At 42.2% G+C, this 22,768-nt stretch overlaps 1 protein-coding gene across 24 annotated transcripts in view; it reads right to left on the bottom strand.

Moving 5' to 3' along the window:
- The window catches only part of Nxpe4 (neurexophilin and PC-esterase domain family, member 4), a 238,022-nt gene that overhangs the window by 12,047 nt on the left and 203,207 nt on the right, over positions 1 to 22,768 (bottom strand). For 17 of the 24 annotated variants that reach the window (XM_017313380.2, XM_017313377.2, XM_030244370.1 and 14 more), the window contains one exon: positions 11,912 to 12,106. The gene's annotated coding sequence lies outside the window, so the exon portion shown is untranslated. Of the gene's footprint in view, positions 1 to 11,874; positions 12,107 to 17,003; positions 17,097 to 22,768 lie in introns of all 24 variants that reach the window. The other 7 variants (XM_030244373.1, XM_017313379.2, XM_030244374.1 and 4 more) reach the window with 3 other exon arrangements.

Here is a 22,768-nt window from a genome sequence, read left to right as displayed (position 1 = left end):
TAAAAAGGGAAAGTATTTGCAGTGGTTTTGGTTTAGCTACTCCTGGGAAGGCAGGTGGCAACCACTTCCCAAGATCCCAGGTCCCATGAGTCATTACAGATTTAATGGGCTTTAGTCATATAGACATTGGCAATGTTAACTGACATCAGTTTTATGAGACAGGCATACTAGGTCTTCCTGGCTCCATGAACCAAGAGTAAAGAGAGAATTTTAATCATTTACCAAGGTCATCAAGTGTGGTCCAAAACAAGGTGAATCCCAGGTTCCTGTTTTCATTATCTCTGTCATGCAGAGCACTTTCTACACTCAAACGTACATGACATGAGCAAGTTCAGGTTGCTCCCAGGGACTGCTTATTTATTGCCATTATGCTTAAAAAGTCTCTATCTCTGCATCCTTATGGCTCTATCTTGCCCTAGCATCTCCTGTATTCACCCTCTTCTTCTCTGATTCCTAGAGGCCATGAGGAAGCTCCTCTGCCTTCATGTCCTGGCTCACGCCAGATCCAGAGACATGGGCCCAAGTGAGTATGAACCAATGGATTAGAAGAAAAGTTTCCTTGATCCACTTAGACTTGAGCTTTGTACAAGGAGATAAGAATGGATCGATTTACCTTCTTCTACATGCTGACCGCCAGTGGAACCAGCACCATTTGTTGAAAATGCTGTCTTCTTTCCACTGGATGGTTTTAGATCCTTTGTCAAAGATCAAGTGACCATAGGGGTGTGGGTTTATTTCTGGGTCTTCAATTCTATTCTATTGATCTATCTATCTGTCACTGTACCAATACCATGCAGTTTTTTATCACAATTGCTCTATAGTACAGCTTGAGGTCAGGGATGGTGATTCCACCAGAAGTTCTTTATTGTTGAGAATAGTTTTTGCTATCCTAGGTTTTTTATTATTTCAGATGAATTTGCAAATTGCCCTTTCTAACTCAGTGCAGAATTGAGTTGGAAATTTTGATGGGAATTGCATTGAATCTGTAGATTGCTTTTGGCAGGATAGCCATTTTTACTATATTAATCCTGCCAATACATGAGCATGGGAGATCTTTCCATCTTCTGAGATCTTCAATTTCTTTCTTCAGAGACTTGAAGTTCTTAGCATACAAATCTTTCACTTCCTTAGTTAGAGTCACACCAAGGTATTTTATATTATTTGTGACTATTGTGAAGGGTGTAAGGGTGTGGTTTCCCTAATTTCTTTCTCAGCCTATTTATCCTTTGTGTAGAGAAAGGCCACTGATTTGTTTGAGTTAATTTTATATCGAGCTACTTCACTGAAGTTGTTTATCGGGTTTAGGAGTTTTCTGGTGGAATTTTTGGGGTCACTTATATATACTATCATATGATCTGCAAATAGTGATATTTTGGCTTCTTCCTTTTCAATTTGTATCCCTTTGATCGTCTTTTGTTGTCTAGTTGCTATAGTTGGGACTTGAAGTACTATATTGAATAGGTAGGGAGTGGGCAGCCTTGTCTAGTCCCTGATTTTAGTAGGATTGCTTCCAGTTTCTCTCCATTTAGTTTGATGTTGGCTACTGGAAAACCAGAGACGCTGAAACTTATTGAGGAGAAAGTGGGGAAGAGCCTCAAAGATACGGGCACAGGGTAAAGATTCCTGAACAGAACAGCAATGGCTTGTGCTGTAAGATCAAGAATCAGCAAATGGGACCTCATAAAATTGCAAAGCTTCTGCAAGGCAAAGAACACTGTCAATAAAACAAAACGGCAACCAACAGATTGGGAAAAGATCCTTACCAATCCTACATCCATTAGGGGGCTAATATCCAATATATATAAAGAACTCAAGAAGTTAGACTCCAAAAAACCAAATAACCCTATTAAAAATGGGGTACTGAGCTAAACAAAGAATTCTCAACTGAGGAATACAGAAGGGCTGAGAAGCACCTTAAAAAAATGTTGAACATCCTTAGTCATCAGGGAAATGCAAATCAAAACAACCCTGAGAATTCCACCTCACACCAGTCAGAATAGCTAAGATCAAAGCTTAGGTGACAGCAGATGCTGGCAAGGATGTGGAGAAAGACGAACACTCCTCCATTGCTGGTGGGATTGCAAGCTGGTACAACCACTCTGGAAATCAGTCTGGCAGTTCCTCAGAAAATTGGACATAGTACTACCGGAAGATCCAGCAATACCACTCCTGGGCATATACCCAGAAGATGCTCCAAGTTGTAAAAAGGACACATGCTCTACTATGTTCATGGCAGTCTTATTTATAATAGCAAGAAGCTGGAAAGAACCCAGATGCTCCTCAACAGAGGGATGGATACAGAAAATATGGTACATTTATACAATGGAGTACTACTCAGCTATTAAAAACGACGAATTCATGACATTTTTAGACAAATGGATAGATCTGGAGGATATCATCCTAAGTGAGGCAACCCAATCACAAAAGAACACACATGATATTCACTCACTGATAAGTGGATATTATTAGCCCAGAAGCTCAGAATACCCAAGATACAATTTGCAAAACACATGAAAATCAAGAAGAAGGAAGACCAAAGTGTGGATACTTTGATCCTTCTTAGAAGGAGGGGACAAAATACCCATGAAAGGAGTTGCAGAGACAAAATTCGGAGCAGAGACTGAAGCAATGACCATCCAGAAACTGCCCCACCTGGGGATCCATCCCATAAACAACCACCAAACTCAGGCACTATTGCAGATGCCAAAAAGAGCTTGATGACAGGAGCCTGATATAGCTGTGTCCTGAGAGGCTCTGCCAGTACCTGACTAATACAGAAGTAGATGCTCACAGTTATCCATTGGGCAGAGCACAGGGTCCCCAATGAAGGAGCTAGAGAAAGTACCCAAGGAGCTGAAGGGGTTTACAGCCCCATAGAAGGAACAACAATATGAACTAACCAGTACCCCCAGAGCTCCCTGGGACTAAACCACCAATTAAAGAAAACACATGGAGAGACTCACGGCTCTAGCTGCATATGTAGCTGAGGATGGCCTAGTCGGTCATCAATGGGAGGAGAGGCCCTTGGTCCTGTGAAGATTCTATGCCCCAGTATAGGGGAATGCCAGGGCCAGGAATGGGAGTGGGTGGGTTGGGGAGCAGGGGAGGGGGAGAGGATAAGGGATTTTCAGAGAGGAAACTAGGAAAGGGAATAACATTTTAAATGTAAGTAAAGAAAATATCTAATAAAAAAGAAAAGAAAAGTTTCCTCCTTCAAGTTCTTTGTGTCAAGCATTTTATCATAGCAGCAACACCCCAGAGTAACTAATGTAGAAATTTCAGGGAGAAGAATGTTAGCTCTTGAATTCTCAAATGTGTGAAGCTCAAAATTATACAAAGCCAGCCCTATATGTTCCACACGAGTCATCATGTTGTTTGTGATGACATTTCATCTCCTATGAATCCAGGAAATGAACCAGGAGGTCTACATGGCTTTTGTTTCAACTCCGTGAACTTAGAAAATTTCAATATTCACAGCATGCGTCTTGGGTTTTCTCTCATTCTGGAAAGGTCTCTTAACCTCCTAAGCATGTAGATGGATCTGCTTGTTCAGAATGTGATGTGGTTGGTTTCTTGAACAACTCTCAAGGATCCCGGCACCTCAGGAGGCGAGTTTGAACACCTAGACATCTGTTCAATCTTGGATCAAACTTTATATGTGGGTTTGCTTGGTTATCCCCAAGATAAAAGAGGAGGTATTTAACTTTAGAAGTTCTAAGAAGCCTTGTTTGTCCTTGGAGAGTGCCTTGGGGAGTTCTTTGCCACTAAGGGCTTTTTAGTTATGTAATTATAAAATAAGTGCATCATGCATTTTTTTTTGAAGAAAATATGGGCTAATGTGGAACCACTTGGATGCAGATGTTAACAACATGCATCCCATTTTGGAATATAAAAAGATGCGTAGTTTAAAGTGCAGTGTTTCTCCACAGTACTTATCACTTCTCTCAGGATGACTTTGTCTGGTTCGTAATGTGGAATCAAATCTCTCCTTTTGTGAAAGCTATTGCTGCTGTCCTTCAAAGAACCCTGCAGGGAAGTCCTGCTCTTACTTAGCTGGCTGTTCATGGCTGATTAGAATGAAGATTTAGACCTGCAGGAAGAAGAAACACAGGCCCGATAGCCCAGGCAGCTCCGGCTGGTGCAGACTATAGAGACAAATGGATTAGGTTTCTCCTGCCTGCTCTGGGCCTGGGCTTTTGAAGTCTGGGATTTGTATTATTTGCAACTGAGCAAACACTGTCCTGGAAAGTTCTGGAGATGGGTTATTGTGTTACTGCCTTTTAGAAGCCCTGGAGCAGCCAGGTCCCTACTTAAGAGATGTAGACTTGACCTCAAGGAAATAGTGTCTGCTGCCATTTCTAGAAAGCCCTCCACCCTAGGCTTGGAGGGCATTCCAGTTTCTGACTGTCGTGATGATAAAATGCTCTGACCAAAAGCACTGTCACATAGGCTGGAGGTGGGAGGGACTACTGTTTCTTCTTACATTCGTAGTGTGCGTCCATCACTGAGGGAAGTCAACACAGGAAGGAAAGGCAGGAGCCAGGAGGTGGGAACTACTTTTTGCTGGCTTACTCTCCGGCTCCTTCCTTGCCTTCTCAAGCAGCTTTCTCATGTTGCAAGGACCACCTGCCTAGGGATGGTGGCCCCCACAGTAGGACCCGACACAATATCAGTTAATAACACAACTCCTCCATAGGCACGCCTATAATCTGATCTGTTCAATCCCTCATTGTTTTTTTGTTTGTTTTTTCTCTAAGATGACTCTAGGCTGTGTCAAGTTCACAGAGTGAAGTAGGACAGAAGGCCCTAGGTTTTAGAGGTAGGATCCTGGACACCACTTTGGACTGGAGTACAAGATGAGGAAGATTCTGAAATTCTCTTCTTGTTAAAGGACGAGCTCAGTCCAGGGAGATGCAGTAACAACCCAGTTTGGGTTCCTAGTCTTCAAGTGGAAACGTTACTAGAGCTATGGAATTATTTTTTGCTTTATAGTATCTTTTTGATAACATTGGACTGATAGTTGCAGACTCTTACTTACAATTATAACCCTAAATAAAAAACAAGGCAGTCAACAAGAGGCCGGGCATGATGGCACGTGCTTCAATGGCAGTATAGATCTCTGTAGGAGGCACAGAGGTCTGAGTGCTCACAGAGGCAGAATGGACAGAAGGCGGGGGAGGATGTACTTTCTAGCCTGATGACCTTTGTGTTATCTGTGTGTCCTGAGATTTCCTGGCATTGAAAAGCAATGACCCTCTTCTAAGATACAGCACTACCTGTTAGAAAATGCATCAGAATGATCTAAAGGTGTGAGTGAAACAGAGAAAACCTCTATGTCAAGGTAGACTCCATTCCAAATACTTTATATAGATAAGGAGTGAAAGACTTTGGTACACTGAGGACAAGCACAATGACTGTAGTTTTAAGTCCAGTCCAGTTTCTGCATAAATTAACCCAGCTCCCCACACTAACGACCTAACACTAGGAAGCACATGTACATTTAAACCATAATTGTTTGTTTTAGGAAAAGAACTGACAAAGATTATCCTTCAGGATTGAGCTTGTTAGGAGAGTGGGCCTTGTAACCATGAAGCCTGGAGGTGGAAGAGCAATTAGCAAGGAAGGAACATCCTACCAGAGATGGTACGACAGGGTCCCAAAGGGATGCTGAGGCTTCTCTCCGACTTCCAGAGGACACTTGCTGTGACTATGGCTCAGAAGTAAGGGTGCCTGTCACCAAGGTTGCCACCCAGTTCAGTTCCCCAGCACCCATACTAATGGAAGGAAAGAACCAACTCCTGAAAGTTGCCCTCTGACCTCTACACATGCACTGTAGCACATATGTAGTGGGCACCCCCGCATGCACAAAATGTAACAACAAACAAAAATAAACCTGGAAAAGAGCTTTGTGAAGAGAGGTAGATGAAAAAAGTCAGGAGAAGATAAACACTCTAAGACAGTGTGGTGAGGGCAGGAAGAAGGAAGGGAGGGAAGGAGGGAAGAAGGAAAGGAGGGGAGGAGGGAGGGAAGGAGAAGAGGAAGGAGGGAAGAAGGAGAGGAGGAGGGAAGGAGGAGAGGAAGGGAAGGAGAGGGAAGGAAGTAAGATGGGAGGAAGAGAGATAAAAAAGAGAGGGGGGATGTTCTATGACCGTATAATAATAAGTCACTCAGGTCTATTCTATTTTGTACAAAATGTTCTAAAAAAAAAGAAACATGTAGAAAGGTAGAGGAGAAAATGAGACATTCTTCATATGGCGTGGGGCAAATAACAGGTCCAGATGCAGCTATGTCATGGAGATGGGAATTTTCTAGCAGAAAGTTAAAAATCATTTTATAATCCCACTAAAATCAGGGACTAGACAAGGCTGCCCACTTTCTCCCTTCCTATTCAATATAGTACTTGAAGTCCTAGCCAGAGCAATTCAACAGCAAAAGGAGATCAAGGGGGTACAAATTGGAAAGGAAGAAGTCAAAATATCACTATTTGTAGATCAATGGCCTTTCTCTACACAAAGGATAAACAGGCTGAGAAAGAAATTAGGGAAACAACACCCTTACACCCTTCACAATAGTCACAAATAATATAAAATACCTTGGCGTGACTCTAACTAAGGAAGTGAAAGATCTGTATGATAAGAACTTCGAGTCTCAAAACCACATGATCATCTCGTTAGATGCAGAAAAAGCATTTGACAAGATCCAACACCCATTCATGATAAAAGTTCTGGAAAGATCAGGAATTCAAGGCCCATACCTAAACATGATAAAAGCAATCTACAGCAAACCAGTAGCCAACATCAAAGTAAATGGAGAGAAGCTGGAAGCAATCCCACTAAAATCAGAGACTAGACAAGGCTGCCCACTTTCTCCCTACCTTTTCAACATAGTACTTGAAGTATTAGCCAGAGCAATTCGACAACAAAAGGAGATCAAGGGGATACAAATTGGAAAGGAGGAAGTCAAAATATCACTTTTTGCAGATGATATGATAGTATATATAAGTGACCCTAAAAATTCCACCAGAGAACTCCTAAACCTGATAAACAGCTTCGGTGAAGTAGCTGGATATAAAATTAACTCAAACAAGTCAATGGCCTTTCTCTACACAAAGAATAAACAGGCTGAGAAAGAAATTAGGGAAACAACACCCTTCTCAATAGTCACAAATAATATAAAATATCTCGGCGTGACTCTAACTAAGGAAGTGAAAGATCTGTATGATAAAAACTTCAAGTCTCTGAAGAAAGAAATTAAAGAAGATCTCAGAAGATGGAAAGATCTCCCATGCTCATGGATTGGCAGGATCAACATTGTAAAAATGGCTATCTTGCCAAAAGCAATCTACAGATTCAATGCAATCCCCATCAAAATTCCAACTCAATTCTTCAACGAATTAGAAGGAGCAATTTTCAAATTCATCTGGAATAACAAAAAACCTAGGATAGCAAAAACTCTTCTCAAGGATAAAAGAACCTCTGGTGGAATCACCATGCCTGACCTAAAGCTTTACTACAGAGCAATTGTGGTAAAAACTGCATGGTACTGGTATAGAGACAGACAAGTAGACCAATGGAATAGAATTGAAGACCCAGAAATGAACCCACACACCTATGGTCACTTGATCTTCGACAAGGGAGCTAAAACCATCCAGTGGAAGAAAGACAGCATTTTCAACAATTGGTGCTGGCACAACTGGTTGTTATCATGTAGAAGAATGTGAATCGATCCATACTTATCTCCTTGTACTAAGGTCAAATCTAAATGGATCAAAGAACTTCACATAAAACCAGAGACACTGAAACTTATAGAGGAGAAAGTGGGGAAAAGCCTTGAAGATATGGGCACAGGGGAAAAATTCCTGAACAGAACAGCAATGGCTTGTGCTGTAAGATCGAGAATTGACAAATGGGACCTAATGAAACTCCAAAGTTTCTGCAAGGCAAAAGACACAGTCAATAAGACAAAGAGACCACCAACAGATTGGGAAAGGATCTTTACCTATCCTAAATCAGATAGGGGACTAATATCCAACATATATAAAGAACTCAAGAAGGTGGACTTCAGAAAATCAAATAACCCCATTAAAAAATGGGGCTCAGAACTGAACAAAGAATTCTCACCTGAGGAATACCGAATGGCAGAGAAACACCTGAAAAAATGTTCAACATCCTTAATCATCAGGGAAATGCAAATCAAAACAACCCTGAGATTCCACCTCACACCAGTCAGAATGTCTAAGATCAAAAATTCAGGTGACAGCAGATGCTGGTGAGGATGTGGAGAAAGAGGAACACTCCTCCATTGTTGGTGGGATTGCAGGCTTGTACAACCACTCTGGAAATCCGTCTGGCGGTTCCTCAGAAAATTGGACATAGTACTACCGGAGGATCCAGCAATACCTCTCCTGGGCATATACCCAGAATATGCCCCAACTGGTAAGAAGGACACATGCTCCACTATGTTCATAGCAGCCTTATTTATAATAGCCAGAAGCTGGAAAGAACCCAGATGCCCCTCAACAGAGGAATGGATACAGAAAATGTGGTACATCTACACAATGGAGTACTACTCAGCTATTAAAAAGAATGAATTTATGAAATTCCTAGCCAAATGGATGGACCTGGAGGGCATCATCCTGAGTGAGGTAACACATTCACAAAGGAACTCACACAATATGTACTCACTGATAAGTGGATATTAGCCCAAAACCTAGGATACCCAAGATATAAGATACAATTTCCTAAACACATGAAACTCAAGAAAAATGAAGTCTGAATTGTGGACACTATGCCCCTCCTTAGAAGTGGGAACAAAACACCCTTGGAAGGAGTTACAGAGACAAAGTTTGGAGCTGAGATGAAAGGATGGACCATGTAGAGACTGCCTTATCCAGGGATCCACCCCATAATCAGCATCCAAACGCTGACACCATTGCATACACTAGCAAGATTTTATCGAAAGGACCCAGATGTAGCTGTCTCTTGTGAGACTATGCCGGGGCCTAGCAAACACAGAAGTGGATGCTCACAGTCAGCTAATGGATGGATCACAGGGCTCCCAATGGAGGAGCTAGAGAAAGTACCCAAGGAGCTAAAGGGATCTGCAACCCTATAGGTGGAACAACATTATGAACTAACCAGTACCCCGGAGCTCTTGACTCTAGCTGCATATGTATCAAAAGATGGCCTAGTCGGCCATCACTGGAAAGAGAGGCCCATTGGACACACAAACTTTATATGCCCCAGAACAGGGGAACGCCAGGGCCAAAAAGGGGGAGTGGGCGGGTAGGGGAGTGGGGGTGGGTGGGTATGGGGGACTTTTGGTATAGCATTGGAAATGTAAATGAGCTAAATACCTAATAAAAAATGGAAAGAAAAAAAAAAAGAACTTTGAGTCTCTGAAGAAAGAAATTGAAGAAGATCTCAGAAGATGGAAAGATCTCCCATGCTCATGGATTGGCAGGATTAAATATAGTAAAAATGGCTATCCTGCCGAAAGCAATCTACAGATTCAATGCAATTCCCATCAAAATTCCAACTCAATTCTGCACTGAGTTAGAAAGGGCAATTTTCAAATTCATCTGGAATAACAAAAAACCTAGGATAGCAAAAACTCTTCTCAACAATAAAAGAACCTCTGGGGGAATTACCATGCCTGAAATCAAGCTGTACTACAGAGCAATTGTGATAAAAACTGCATGGTACTGGTACAGCGGCAGACAGGTAGATCAATGGATTAGAATTGAAGACCCAGAAATGAACCCACACACCTATGGTCACTTGATCTCTGACAAGGGAGCTAAAACCATCCAGTGGAAAGAAGACAGCATTTTCAACAAATGGTGCTGGCACAACAGGTGGTTATCATGTAGAAGAATTCGAATCGATCCATTCTCATCTCCTTGTACAAAGCTCAAGTCTAAGTGGATCAAAGACCTCTACATAAAACCAGAGACACTGAAATTAATAGAGGAGAAAGTGGGGGAAAGCCTTGAAGGTATGGGCACAGGGGAAACATTCCTAAACAGAACAGCAATGGCTTGTGCTGTAAGATCAAGAATTGACAAATGGGACCTCATAAAATTGCAAAGCTTCTGTAAGGCAAAAGACACTGTCAATAAGACAAAAAGGCCACCAACAGACTGGGAAAGGAATTTTACTAATCCTAAATCTGATAGGGGACTAATATCCAATATATACAAAGAGCTCAAGAAGCTAGACTCCAGAAATTCAAATAACCCCATTAAAAATGGGGTACAGAGCTAAACAAAGAATTTTCAACTGAGGAATACCGAAGGGCTGAGAAGCACCTGAAAAAATATTCTACATCCTTAATCATCAGGGAAATGCAAATCAAAACAACCTTGAGATTCCACCTCACACCAGTCAGAATGGCTAAGATCAAAAATTCAGGTAAGAGCAGATGCTGGCGAGGATATGGGGAAGGAGGAACACTCCTCCATTGCTGGTGGGATTGCAAGCTTGCACAACCACTCTGGAAGTCAGACTGGCCGTTCCTCAGAAAATTGGACATAATACTACCAGAAGATCCAGCAATACCTCTCCTGGGCATATGCCCAGAAGATGTTCCAACTGGTAATAAGAACACATGCTCTACTACTCAGCTATTAAAAACAATGAATTTATGAAATTCTTGGGCAAGTGGATGATATCTGGAGGATATCATCCTTAGTGAGGCAACCCAATCACAAAAGAAGTCATTAGATATGCACTCACTGATAAGTGGATATTAGCCCAGAAACTTAGAATACCCAAGATACAATTTGCAAAACACAAGAAAATCAAGAAGAGGGAAGACCAACGTGTGGATACTGCATTCCTCCTTAGAATAGGGAACAAAATACTCATGAAAGGAGTTACAGACAAAGTTTGGAGCTAAGACAAAAGGATGGACTAAACAGAGACTACCCTACCCAGGGATCCATCCCATAATCAGCCACCAAACCCAGACACTATTGCATATGCCAGCAAGATTTTGCTGAAGGGACCCTGATATAGCTAGTTGTCTCTTGCCTGGCAAATACAGAAGTGGATGCTCACAGACATCTATAGGATGGAACACAGGGCCCCCAGTGGAGAAGCTAGAGAAAGCACCCAAGGAGCTGAAGGGGTCTGCAACCCTACAGGTGGAACAACAATATGAACTAACCAGTACCCCCAGAACTCGTGTCTCTAGCTGCATATGTAGCAGAAGATGACCTAGTCGGCCATTACTGCGAAGAGAGGCCCCTTGGTATTGCAAACTTTATATGCCCCAGTACAGGGGAACGCCAGGGCCAAGAAGTAGGAGTGGGTGGGTAGGGGAGCAGGGTGGGGGAGGGTATAGGGAACTTTCGGGATAGCATTTGAAATGTAAATAAAGAAAATATCTAATAAAAAAATCACTTTATAAAACTTTTTTTAGAGGAATTGGAAGTACAAGAAATCAATTCTACTTCACTTTTATTAATTTTCACAATAATATTTCTTTGTACATAACTAACTTGACTGCTGGCTTCATATTCCTCAGGATAAAGAGCTCCTGGAAAAGAGTTATGGCCTTGATTATCTTAAAAAACAAAAAACAAACCACAATGACTTCATTTTTAAAAGTCATATTGCTAAGGCTCTGCACATCTGGACCTGTTATTTGCCCCACTCATAGGAATGTGTGCTTTTCTCCTCTGCCTTTCTAGATGGCTTCATTTTGGGATTGATAATGGTATATTCTATACAAAACAGTACAGGTGCTGTCCAGTGTGCCTAGTCCGTGCTAAAGTCAAATGCACAAGAAAGGCCTGAAAAGTGCAATGGGGGAAGTCAGGAAAACCATCTTGAAATCCTTATGTTGTATAGGAAGTAGTATGTTAGTTACCCATGATAGTTCTGTGAGTCATTCAACAACGTCATACCATAGCAGGTTTCCTCGGCAAGGTGAGAGTTCCTGGTCAGATCCTACCTAACACGTTCCAGTGAGGCAGATGACATCCAGACCAAGGACACTTTGTTAGGACACGCATTTCAGGACAGTGCCATGGAAGCTCATGGTGCTGTGGATTTGTGTTGGCTCCTCACCTGATTGATTGCCAAGTGTCAGGTTTTCTCATCTGTCAAAATATTAAAGGGTCAGCTGTGAGTCACATGTTCACTCAAAACAGGAACAAAGACAAAACACGCAGACTTCGACTGGTCACCCTGGGACAGCTCCCGCACGCCCCCCCCCCCCAGGTCACGGTTTGGAGGTAGCAGGTGACAGTATTACACCTTGCTCTTTCAGAGGAAATGGCATCTTTCAAGAATAGAACTGATCTGAACAGAAGCTACCACCAGTGTCTCCCAGTTGCTGTAGCCACCATGTACAAAGTACACTGTGTTCTTTATGCCCAAGGGTGCCTGCTGCTTCTGAAACCAGGGCATGCATGACTGTTGATGTACATAAGCTGACTCCTCAGGACTTTCTCTCTTGGTTAGCAGCCAAGGTTGAGGTGTGTCCATTGTTCACCCTGCCTGTGCTCATCTGCTATGTTTCTTCATATCAAAGGAGGTTGAGGATGGAGAGATGGATGACCATAGCAGTTCTCTTCTCTCTTCTGATAGACTTCAGGATGCCTTTCCAAGTCCGAAGGCAGCTGGCGTCTAGCTGAACTCTTGAGTTTGGAACCAGTTCCATCAGCAGTACTCCTGGGTCAGCAGTACTCCTGGGTCAGCAGTACTCCTGGGTCAGCAGTACTCCTGGGTCAGCAGTACTCCTGGGTCAGCAGTACTCCTGGGTCAGCAGTACTCCTGGGTCAGCAGTACTCCTGGGTCAGCAGTACTCCTGGGTCAGCAGTACTCCTGGGTCAGCAGTACTCCTGGGTCAGCAGTACTCCTGGGTCAGCAGTACTCCTGGGTCAGCAGTACTCCTGGGTCAGCAGTACTCCTGGGTGTGGATACACAAGCACGAGCTCTTCCTAGTCAGTGGAAGCCTGGGCAATGATCAGATGTGCAGCTGCCTTGGACAAATCAGATTTGTTCAGGAGACAGAATTCCCCCACCACCACCACCACCTGTGACTGCTCCCTCCCCACTCCCTCCCTTTCCTGCCTTCTCTCCTGGCCTGAATCCTCCTCGATGCCTCTCTTTGTGCTTGTCCCTTCTCCCCTGCCTTCTCATCCTGCCTCCTCCTCTCCCATCTGTCCTCCCTGCCTTCCTTACCTGTCTGCCTCAGTCTCCCAAGTAATAGGGATTGTAGACCTACACCATGAATCCTGACTCTCTTGAAATGTTGAAATAATGGTAGAATTTAGAACTTACAGTCTTTTACAGTAGCTGAGCAAAGACTTATGCTTTTTAAAAAAGTGTTGTGAGTTGTTTATGTCTTCAGGAGTGTAACTTCCCCTACAAATTCTTATCTGCAATCAGCCATCCGTGAGCAAGCAAAGTACTTGGCGTTTGCAGTCTAAAGTGATAATTATCTCTGACCAAGGAAACCTGAAGCCTGTTCTTGCATATATTCATGAATTCTAACTTGCAAGATTAGTGTCATGTCCACAGAGGGATTTTGTAGTGTGGTTTCTGCAGATCAAATTCAAGAGGGTCACCCAGCTTATAAACTTATACCAAGTCATTACATACAATTGTGGGTCCTAAAGAGGATGTTTTGCTTGGCAAGAAATATTTCTAAAACATTACACTCCAAGATTACTACAAACACCAGGATAAGAAAACAAATTCAGGGACTGGAGAGATAGTTCAGTGGTTAAGAGTGCTGTTTAAATTTCCAGAAGATCCAGGTTCAATTCGAGCACCACATGATAGCTCACAGCCATCTATAACTCCTGCCCTGGGGGATCTGATACCCTTTATTGGCCTTCATGGGCATTGCACTCATACAGGGTACAGTCATACAGGCAAAATACCTGTATACATAAAATGAAAAGGTTAAGAAAAGCTCTTTAAGCTCTCACCTTCTTTACTCTCACCTCTAGCCCTCCTCTCTCTCCCTCGCCGCCCCCCCCCCCGGGCCATGGACGGCCTCCTTCTTTCTACCTTCTTTCTCCCTACCTTCCTACAATAAAGCTCTAAAACCAGAAAAAAAAAGGTTAAGAAAGAAAGAAAGAAAGAAGGGAGGAAGGGAGGATAGATGGATGGAAGGAAGGAAGGAAGGAAGGGAGGAAGGAAGGAAGGAAGGAAGGAAGGAAGGAACTCAAATGATTTGGAAAAATAAACCAGATAAAGTAAGCTAAAGAGGAGACTGGGCTACTGTGAGTACAGCCAACCTTCCACATCCATTGGCCCTTTCACAGTGTGTTCAACTAACCAATGATCAGAAGTTTTGAGATAAAAATTTTATCTGTGCCATATGTTTGCATGTGCAGACATTTTGTGCTCTAAATAATACAGTAAGTTAGTTAGTTAGTAATAATACAGTGTTAGTTCGTTTCCTGTTGCTGTGATAGAGCACCATGACCCAAAGCAGTGAATGGAAGAGAGCTTATTTCAGTCAGGGGTTAAGTCAGAGGGCTAAGAGGTCATCTGAGAGGGAGGAGTAGCAGCGTACCACAGGCAGCAGCAGAGTGCCAAGAGGAGAGATCTCAACCCCAAACTTGTGGCCAGCCTCCAGTGACACACTTCCTCTAAGAAGTACTTCTCAACCTCCCCAGTCAGTGTGACCAACTGGGGACCAAGTCAAATGTTTGAGCTGACGGGGACATTCTCATTCAAACCACTACGACATTTAATTTCCTTAGTTGGTCCTTAGAGGGACCACTGAACAGTAGTGTTTTTGTTTTTGTTTTTTTTAAACTTTTCATTTTTTCTTTTATTAAACATATATCGTTTCTGCATACAATATATCCTGATTAAAGTTTCCCCTCCCTCTACCCCTCCCAGTTGCTCCCTACCTTCCCTCCACTTTCTTTTTTTTTTTAATTTAAGAGTATCTTTATTTTCTCTTCTTCTTCTTTTTTTTTTAGGATGCTAGTTAATTCTTTTTTTTAAATTATTATTAGGTATTTTCCTTGTTTACATTTTCAATGCTATCCCAAAAGTTCCCCATACCCACCCCCCCAATCCCCTACCCACCCACTCCCCCTTTTTGGCCCTGGGGTTCCCCTGTACTGGGGCATATAAAGTTTGCAAGTCCAATGGGCTTCTCTTTGCAGTGATGGCCGACTAGGCCATCATTTGATACATATGCAGCTAGAGACAAGAGCTCCGGGGTACTGGTTAGTTCATATTGTTGTTCCACCTATAGGGTTGCAGTTCCCTTTAGCTCCTTGAGTAATTTCTCTAGCTCCTCCATTGGGGGCCGTGTGACCCATCCAATAGCTGACTGTGATCATCCACTTCTGTGATTGCTAGGCTCCGGCATAGTCTCACAAGAAATGTGTTATGGAAAGTAAATGAAATGATAAAAGTAGACATGTCCAATTATCTTACTAGAAGGAAAAAAAAAGATACAGCCAAGGGGAGGAAATGGAACGCAGAAAGCGGCTTGCAAGATCTCAAACTTTATTCCAAAAATAGGAAGGGCAACCTAAGTTCTGAATGATTTAATTCAGAGAAAGACAAATGTGCCCTTTATAGAGCCAGACGGGACATATTTTAGGAGGAATGAGTTATAAGAAAGAAAATGGATGCTTCTATTCAAAAGAGCCTTGTGGAATTTGATTTAAATTAGAGCTGTCAATATAGGCACATATATTCAAAATATACCCGCAAACGTATGTTTACCTATGCAAGGGTTTGCACACAAATGTATTCCCAAGCTCTGATCTCTGAGTTAGTCTACAATAACAATACCCAATGTCCAGATTGTGATTTCAAAACTCTTCAATAAAGAGAATCAGAGTTCCTTGGAGAAGCATTTGGTTCACTCTAGAACTTTGACATGGAGCATGAGAAGATCCTAGAGCACCTTACAAAGCTTAGGAATTACAGAAAGAAGGAAAGAAAGAAAGAAAGAAAGAAAGAAAGAAAGAAAGAAAGAAAGAAAGAAAGAAAGAAAGAAAGAGAGAGAGAGAGAGAGAAGGGGAGGAGGGAGGAAGGAAGGAAGAAAGGAAGAAAGGAAGAGAGAGAAAGAGAGAAAGAGGGAAAGGAAGAAAGAAAGAAAGAAAGAAAGAAAGAAAGAAAGAAAGAAAGAAAGAAAGAAAGAAAGAAAGAAAGAAAGAGAGAGAGGGGGGAGGGAGGGAGGGAGGGAGGGAGGGAGGAAGGAAGGAAGGAAGGAAGAGAGAGAAAGAGAGAGAAAGAGAAAGAGACGAAAGAAAGAAAGAAAGAAAGAAAGAAAGAGAAAGAAAGAAAGAAAGAAAGAAAGAAAGAAAGAAAGAAAGAAAGAAAGAAAGAAAGAAAGAAAGAAAGAAAGAAAGAAAGAAAGAAAGAAAGAAAGAAAGAAAGGAAAGAACCAGAGGTCAGGTCAGAAACCTAACCTGTAAGAATTCCAAGTTACTAAAGTGCAAGTCACACATTGGGGGAGCACTGGTGGTGGATACAGCCAAAATAAATTAAAAACCTGTCAGTCTATTCTGATAAAAATAAACAAGTACATTGTAGTGTGACAGAGGTGAAATAGCTGTCTACTGCAGAAGGACTCTAAGCAACAGTCGGAGTAAAGAGAATGCAGAGTGGCTGGGTAATAATAATTGCAATAGCTAAGATCTGTTGAGTCTGAGGTTGGCTCAGCAGTCAAGACTATGCACCATTCTTGAAGAGGTCCTGGGTTTAGTTCCCAGAACCATAGTGGGTGGTTCCCAACTGCCTGCAACTCCAGCTGCAGGGGCTCCAACTCTCTTTCCTGGCTTCCATGAGTGTTTACCCTCCAGTGCACATACCCATGCTCAGGCACTCATAACTGCATATGCTCGAAAATAATAAAGCTTTTTAAAAAGTGATTGCGATGAATCCCAAGGACAGTGGGTTCAGGTTTGAGAATAAACAAGAATGTCTTTCTACCAGCGTAATTTCAACTTTCAAAATGGAAAAAAAATGTCTTTTTCCAATGGAGAAGATCAATAGATCTCACCACACCTCGTGATTAAAGGTTAATGTCTTCAGAATATCAGGGCAAGTCCTGCTTCAGGTCTGCTGAGTTGAGAAGGGCACACCGGTTCTGGGATATTCCTGAGAAAAATAACCATGTCAATGTACTCAGGGAGATGGGAGGTAGAAGAAATTTGACAGGCATTCTACAAAATATCTGGCACCAACTTCCAAAATGTATGAACTGTCACAAATATGCTTCACTCTTAAAGTTTTGTATTACATTTAATTGGTGAGGGATGGGGAAATCACTAAGGTGTGCCTATGTTGGTCAGAGGACAACCTCCAGGACTAGGTTCTCTCCTGCCACCATGTGCGACCTGGGCATCAAACTCAGGTCATCAGGCGAGTACCTTTCCCCACTGCCCCATCTTATGGGCCATCTTCCAAAATGTACGATCATGAAAAATGATCATGACAAGTTACTGTCAGAGTGAAGGAGAGGAAGGAAATGTGACAACTATTCACAAATGCAGCATAAATTGAACTGGATGTGGGGATAGAAAAGGGACACTTGCGAAAAAGCGTATGAAATCAGAATTAAGTTTGCAGTTTGGTTGATAGCCTCCCACACATCAGTATTATATTTATGATTTGAACACTGCTGTTTGAGCAGGTGTTACTGCTGTCTGAAACTGTATGAGCACCTTATGCATTAACTCTGCAACTTTTCTGCAATTCTAAAATCGTTTGGATGGTGACTGCCCCCCCCCAAGGCACATTTGTTAAAAAGGTTTGGTCCCCAAGATGGCTTGACTAGTAATTCATGAAGCCTTTGAGAGGTGGAGTCTTACATTATTATTGTCATGGCAAGAAATCTAACTTTAAAAGGATATTTTGGGCCTGGGAAATGGTTCAGAGTTGAATTGTAGTGCAAGTATGAAAACCAGAGTTGAAAACCTCAGACCCCATGTCAATGCTGGGTAGATATGGTCACACATCTGTAATTTTTCAGGGTCAAAAAGCTAATACTGGGAATGGCTAGAGCAGGCTGGCTACCAAACTAGCCATCTCGGTGAGCTCTGGGTTTGATAGAGAGACCTTGTCTCAATGAATAAGTTGGAAGAGCAATAGAGTAAAGATAGAGTAAATAGAGTAAAGATATCACCACTGGTCTTTGGATGTATGCCCACACATAAATGCACTTACATGCACACATTAAAAAAGGAAGAATAAAAATGAAAATACTTATTTTGGCTCATGGTTTCAGTCCAAGGTTGGCTGGTGTCTTAGGGTTTCACTGCTGTGAACAGACACCATGACCAAGGCAACTCTTACAAAAACAACATTTGGTTGAGGCTGGCTTACAGGTTCAGAGGTTCAGTCCATTATCATCAAGGGGGAGCATGGCAGCGTCCAGGCAGGAATGGTGCAGGCTGAGCTGAGAGCTCTACATCTTCATCTAAAGGATGCTATCAAAATACTGACTTCCAGACAGCTAGGATGAAAGTCTTATAGCCCACACCAACAGTGACACACCTATTCCAACAGGGTCACACCTTCTTAGTACCAGTCCCTGGGCTGAGTACATTCAAACCATGGCAGCTGGGTCCACTGACCTGGGAGTATGGATGAGGCTAGGCATCATTAAAGGCATGATGGCACAGTTGAGAAAACTGCTTATCACATAGTAGCCAGGAAACAGAGAGAAAGACAAAGAGAGAAGAGGACAGGGGAAAGCTATCCCATAGCTGTCTCTTGTGAGACTATGCCAGGGCCTAGCAAACACAGAAGTGGATGCTCACAGTCAGCTATTGGATGGATCACAGGACCCCCAATGGAGGAGCTAGAGAAAGTACCCAAGGAGCTAAAGGGGTCTGCAACCCTATAGGTGGAACAACAATATGAACTAACCAGTACCCCCCAGAGCTCGTGTCTCTAGCTGCATATGTAACAGAAGATGGCCTAGTCGGCCATCAGTGGAAAGAGAGGCCCATTGGTCATGCAAACTTTATATGCCTCAGTACAGGGGAACACCAGGGCCAAGAAGTGGGAGGGGGAGTGGGGGGAGGGTATGGGGGACTTGAAATGTAAATGAAGAAAATACCTTAAAAAAAAAGTGTCTCAGTTACCTATTTGCTACCTAGGCCCTGCTTCTTCATCCTCCCACCTACTAATAAGGTCATCTACCAGTGGATCAATCCACAAGTGGAGCTAGGGCCCTCATGATCCAATTGACTCCCCAAACATCTTACATCTTCCTTTCTTTCTTTCTTTCTTTCTCTCTTTCTTTCTTTCTTTCTTTCTTTCTTTCTTTCTTTCTTTCTTTCTTTCTTTCTTTCTTTCTTTCTTTCTTTCTTTCTTTCTTTCTTTCTTTCACTCTTTCTTCCTTTCTTTTGAATTTAGAGACAGGGTTTCTCTATGTAGATCTGGCTGACCTAGAACTCACCCTGTAGACCAGGCTGGCTAGAAATCAGGAATGTGCCATAGCTGCCTAGCTTGGCAGCAAACATTTAATATTTGAGTTTTGTACTCAAATCCTAAGAGGCCTTGTAAATCTGTAGATCATGGGAGGAACACCCTTTAAGGAAACTCTCTCTCTCTCTCTCTCTCTCTCTCTCTCTCTCTCTCACACACACACACACACACACACACACAGACACACAGAGACAGACAGACAGACAGACAGAGACAGAGGCAGAGAGAGAATAAGAGAGACAGAGTGACAGAGAAAGAGATATATAGAGAGATCCCTAATAGTGACATCATTAGAGCATCAATTGTTACTTTGTCACAAAAATTGGACAAAATTCATATCATCATTCATTACTAAGGAGAGATTTTGGTGACATGAGTCACCATCAGAGCCCTTTGAAAGTAGAAAAGAAACCCAACCAGTGCAAATGAACGAGGCACATCTAAACTTTATTTCCTCATCACTACCTACAAGGACACTACTACCATTTTGTTTGAGATGGTACTTCATTGTATGGGACAGTCTGGTGCATTCTGGGATGTTCACTGTTCTTTGCCTCTTTCCCTAAGCTCCTGTAGGAAGCCATAGTCTTTACAGCAATGTCTAGGGTTTCCAGATCTCACCTAGTCTAGACGACGAGATCGTAAGTGGAAACAGCCTTTCATAAAACTGTTTTCGTGGAAGGCAGGAGGAGTCGCTTGAGGTAATTATGCTTATGAGGGGGATGGGAATGGAAGACGGCAGGTCAAAACAGATGTTCTAAGCACTAAAGAATCTTTTCAGGTCCATAAATTCACTACCAATGGCACAAGCTAAAGCTTGGAATTGTACTATTTCCTTTCAGAAACAATACCATAAAAATAATAGACAATCTAAAGCTGTACGTGACCTATGTGTGTGTGTGTATGAGAGAGAGAGAGAGAGAGAGAGAGAGAGAGAGAGAGAGAGAGAGAGAGAGAGAGAGAGAGAGAGAGAGGGAGAGTGAGTGAGTGAGTGAGTGAGTGATACAACTTCTGAGAATTACTGTATAAGAAAGGGGAAAGGCAACAGACGATACAGAGCAGCATCAAACCTGAGCATCATTACAGGGCGATAAGGTAGAAGCAGAAAATGTACAGAGGAACAGGTGTTCAGAGGAAAAAAACTAGTGGAGGAATCTAAATCTGAAAGTCAATTAGGGAGCTAGAAGATCAGGTTAAAGAGCTCTTTTAGAACCCAAGGAGAGTAGAGTTGAGAGAATATGAAAGGTCAGCTAAAATGTATGGAACAGAAGAATAAAAACATCGGTATGTACCTAATCTGTACTTTTCAAATATTTATTTATTTAAACTTAATGTGTATGGCTGCCTGCCTGTCTGCCTGCTTGTGTACCCTGTGAGAGCAGTTCCCTTGGAGTCTAGAAGGAGGCATTGGGCCTCCTGAACTTGAAACTGGGGTTACTGACTACTGACCATAGTGAATCACCATGCAAAGGCTGGGAATTGAACCCAGGTCCTCTACAAGAGCTTTTAAGAGTTGAACCATGTCTCCAGCCCTCAATATCTATATCAAATGGAAATCCCAGCAAAGTAAGGGGTGGGGTGGACCTCAAAGAAACAAAGAGAAATTCATTATCTTCAAGAGCACATGAAGACAGTCACTCAAATACCATACGGAGTCATAAAGGAAATCTAGACAACTTGCAAATTCCTCATTTAAATGTAAATAAGAATGAAAACGTAAAGTATTTGGCAGTGAATAATGATGAAGGCACTTTATATTGAGCCTTGAACATGCCATCAGATTATGTCAAGAAGGAAATACGTATATATGTAAATGCAGTTGTTAAGTAGCATCGTGACTGAATGGTTCTGACGTTGGCGGCACATGCACTAAGATGGGCAGGAGATGGAAGACCTGCAAGGTCTCGGTGCCAGGAAAAAGACCAAATGGACGAGTTACCCAGGTCAAGGGCAGAGAACAGCACAGTGAGCTGGAGAAAAATGGAAACAAGGAGGTGGTGAAGATATCAAGCTATCAATACCAGTTACAACAGCCAGAAACAGGAAAACTGGTCAACATATTACAAGCGATTCTTAGCGGAAAAAGTGGGCGGAAAGTAAGCTATTTTCAAGTAAAATTGAGAATTAGATAATTATACAATCAATTGGGGGTATAAAAAAGTGCCTATCACACATAATGTAGGAAGACTTTTTTCTTTTAAATCATGAGGGGAAATTGGAATAACCTTATGTCAGCAATTTACAAAGTTTGACATGGTGGCTATAGTTTTTGAGGCCTAATCCTTACAAAATTGATTGGAGGAGAAATAAAAAGAACCAAATTAAAACAACAACAACAACAACAACAACAACAACAGTAATTATTCTGTGCACAGTGAGCTCCCTCCAGAGTGTGGCCATGGAGGGAGAATGAGAAACTCCTACCATGTCAAAACCTGAGCTCCACCATAGTAGCAGCCAGGTGATCAACCCTGATTGGGCAGGGAAGGCAGAAAGATGGGGACTGAAGGGAGATTGGAGGGGGGCCTCTCTTCCTGGGGGACCGAAGGGGGATGGAAGGCTGAGGGGCCTCTCATCCTGGAACTATTAAGTCTCCTTTCAGAATATGTTAAGGCTTTAGAATTTTTCTAACTTACTTTTAATTTTACTTTATTTACACATACGTTATGTTTATTTCTATTTTCCTTACAGAACCTCTGCATACATATTATAGATTCCAGTTTCGTGTTTTTATGGAATTCCTGAGTGTGCAAATGAATGGATCTCTGTATCTGTTTCTTACGACTTCTCTTGGCCTCTTTCCTTCTGTCTGTCTGCTTTGTCCTTTCCAGTGTGTTAGCTTTTGTTATATAATGGCATATCAACTTATTATATTATATTGTATTGTATTTTACTATTTTCCCTTAGAAGCCTGTTTATTTTTCTAATGAGAGACAGAAAGCAGGTGGATCAGGATGAAAGGAGAGGTGGGGAGGAACTGGGAGGTTTAGAGAGAAGGGAGACTGTAATTAGAATATACTGTGTGAGAAAATAATTCAATAAAAAAATTACAACATGATAAACAGTCCCCCGTGAAGTCACATAAGACAGGACACCTCTTGCAGAGCCATGTTTCAAATGTGAATGTTTAGATTGCTGTAAACCGTGCTTAGTGCAAGTTCCCGTGATCTTCAAGGACACACACTCTTTTCCCAGTTTCAAAACCGCAATGTCCTGGGAATCGTTGATTTATTTTTTTTTTTTAAGACTTGGTTTACAGTGAAAATGTCCTTGCCCTCTTGTGCAGCTAGTATTACTTCCTGTAGCCACAATCATATTCAAGTAGCCACCCTATG

This window comes from Mus musculus, chromosome 9, assembly GCF_000001635.26.
Source record: "Mus musculus strain C57BL/6J chromosome 9, GRCm38.p6 C57BL/6J".
NCBI classification, from domain to species: domain Eukaryota; kingdom Metazoa; phylum Chordata; class Mammalia; order Rodentia; family Muridae; genus Mus; species Mus musculus.
The sequence above is the reverse complement of the archived record's forward strand: the minus strand, read 5'-3'. Positions and strand labels throughout refer to the sequence as shown.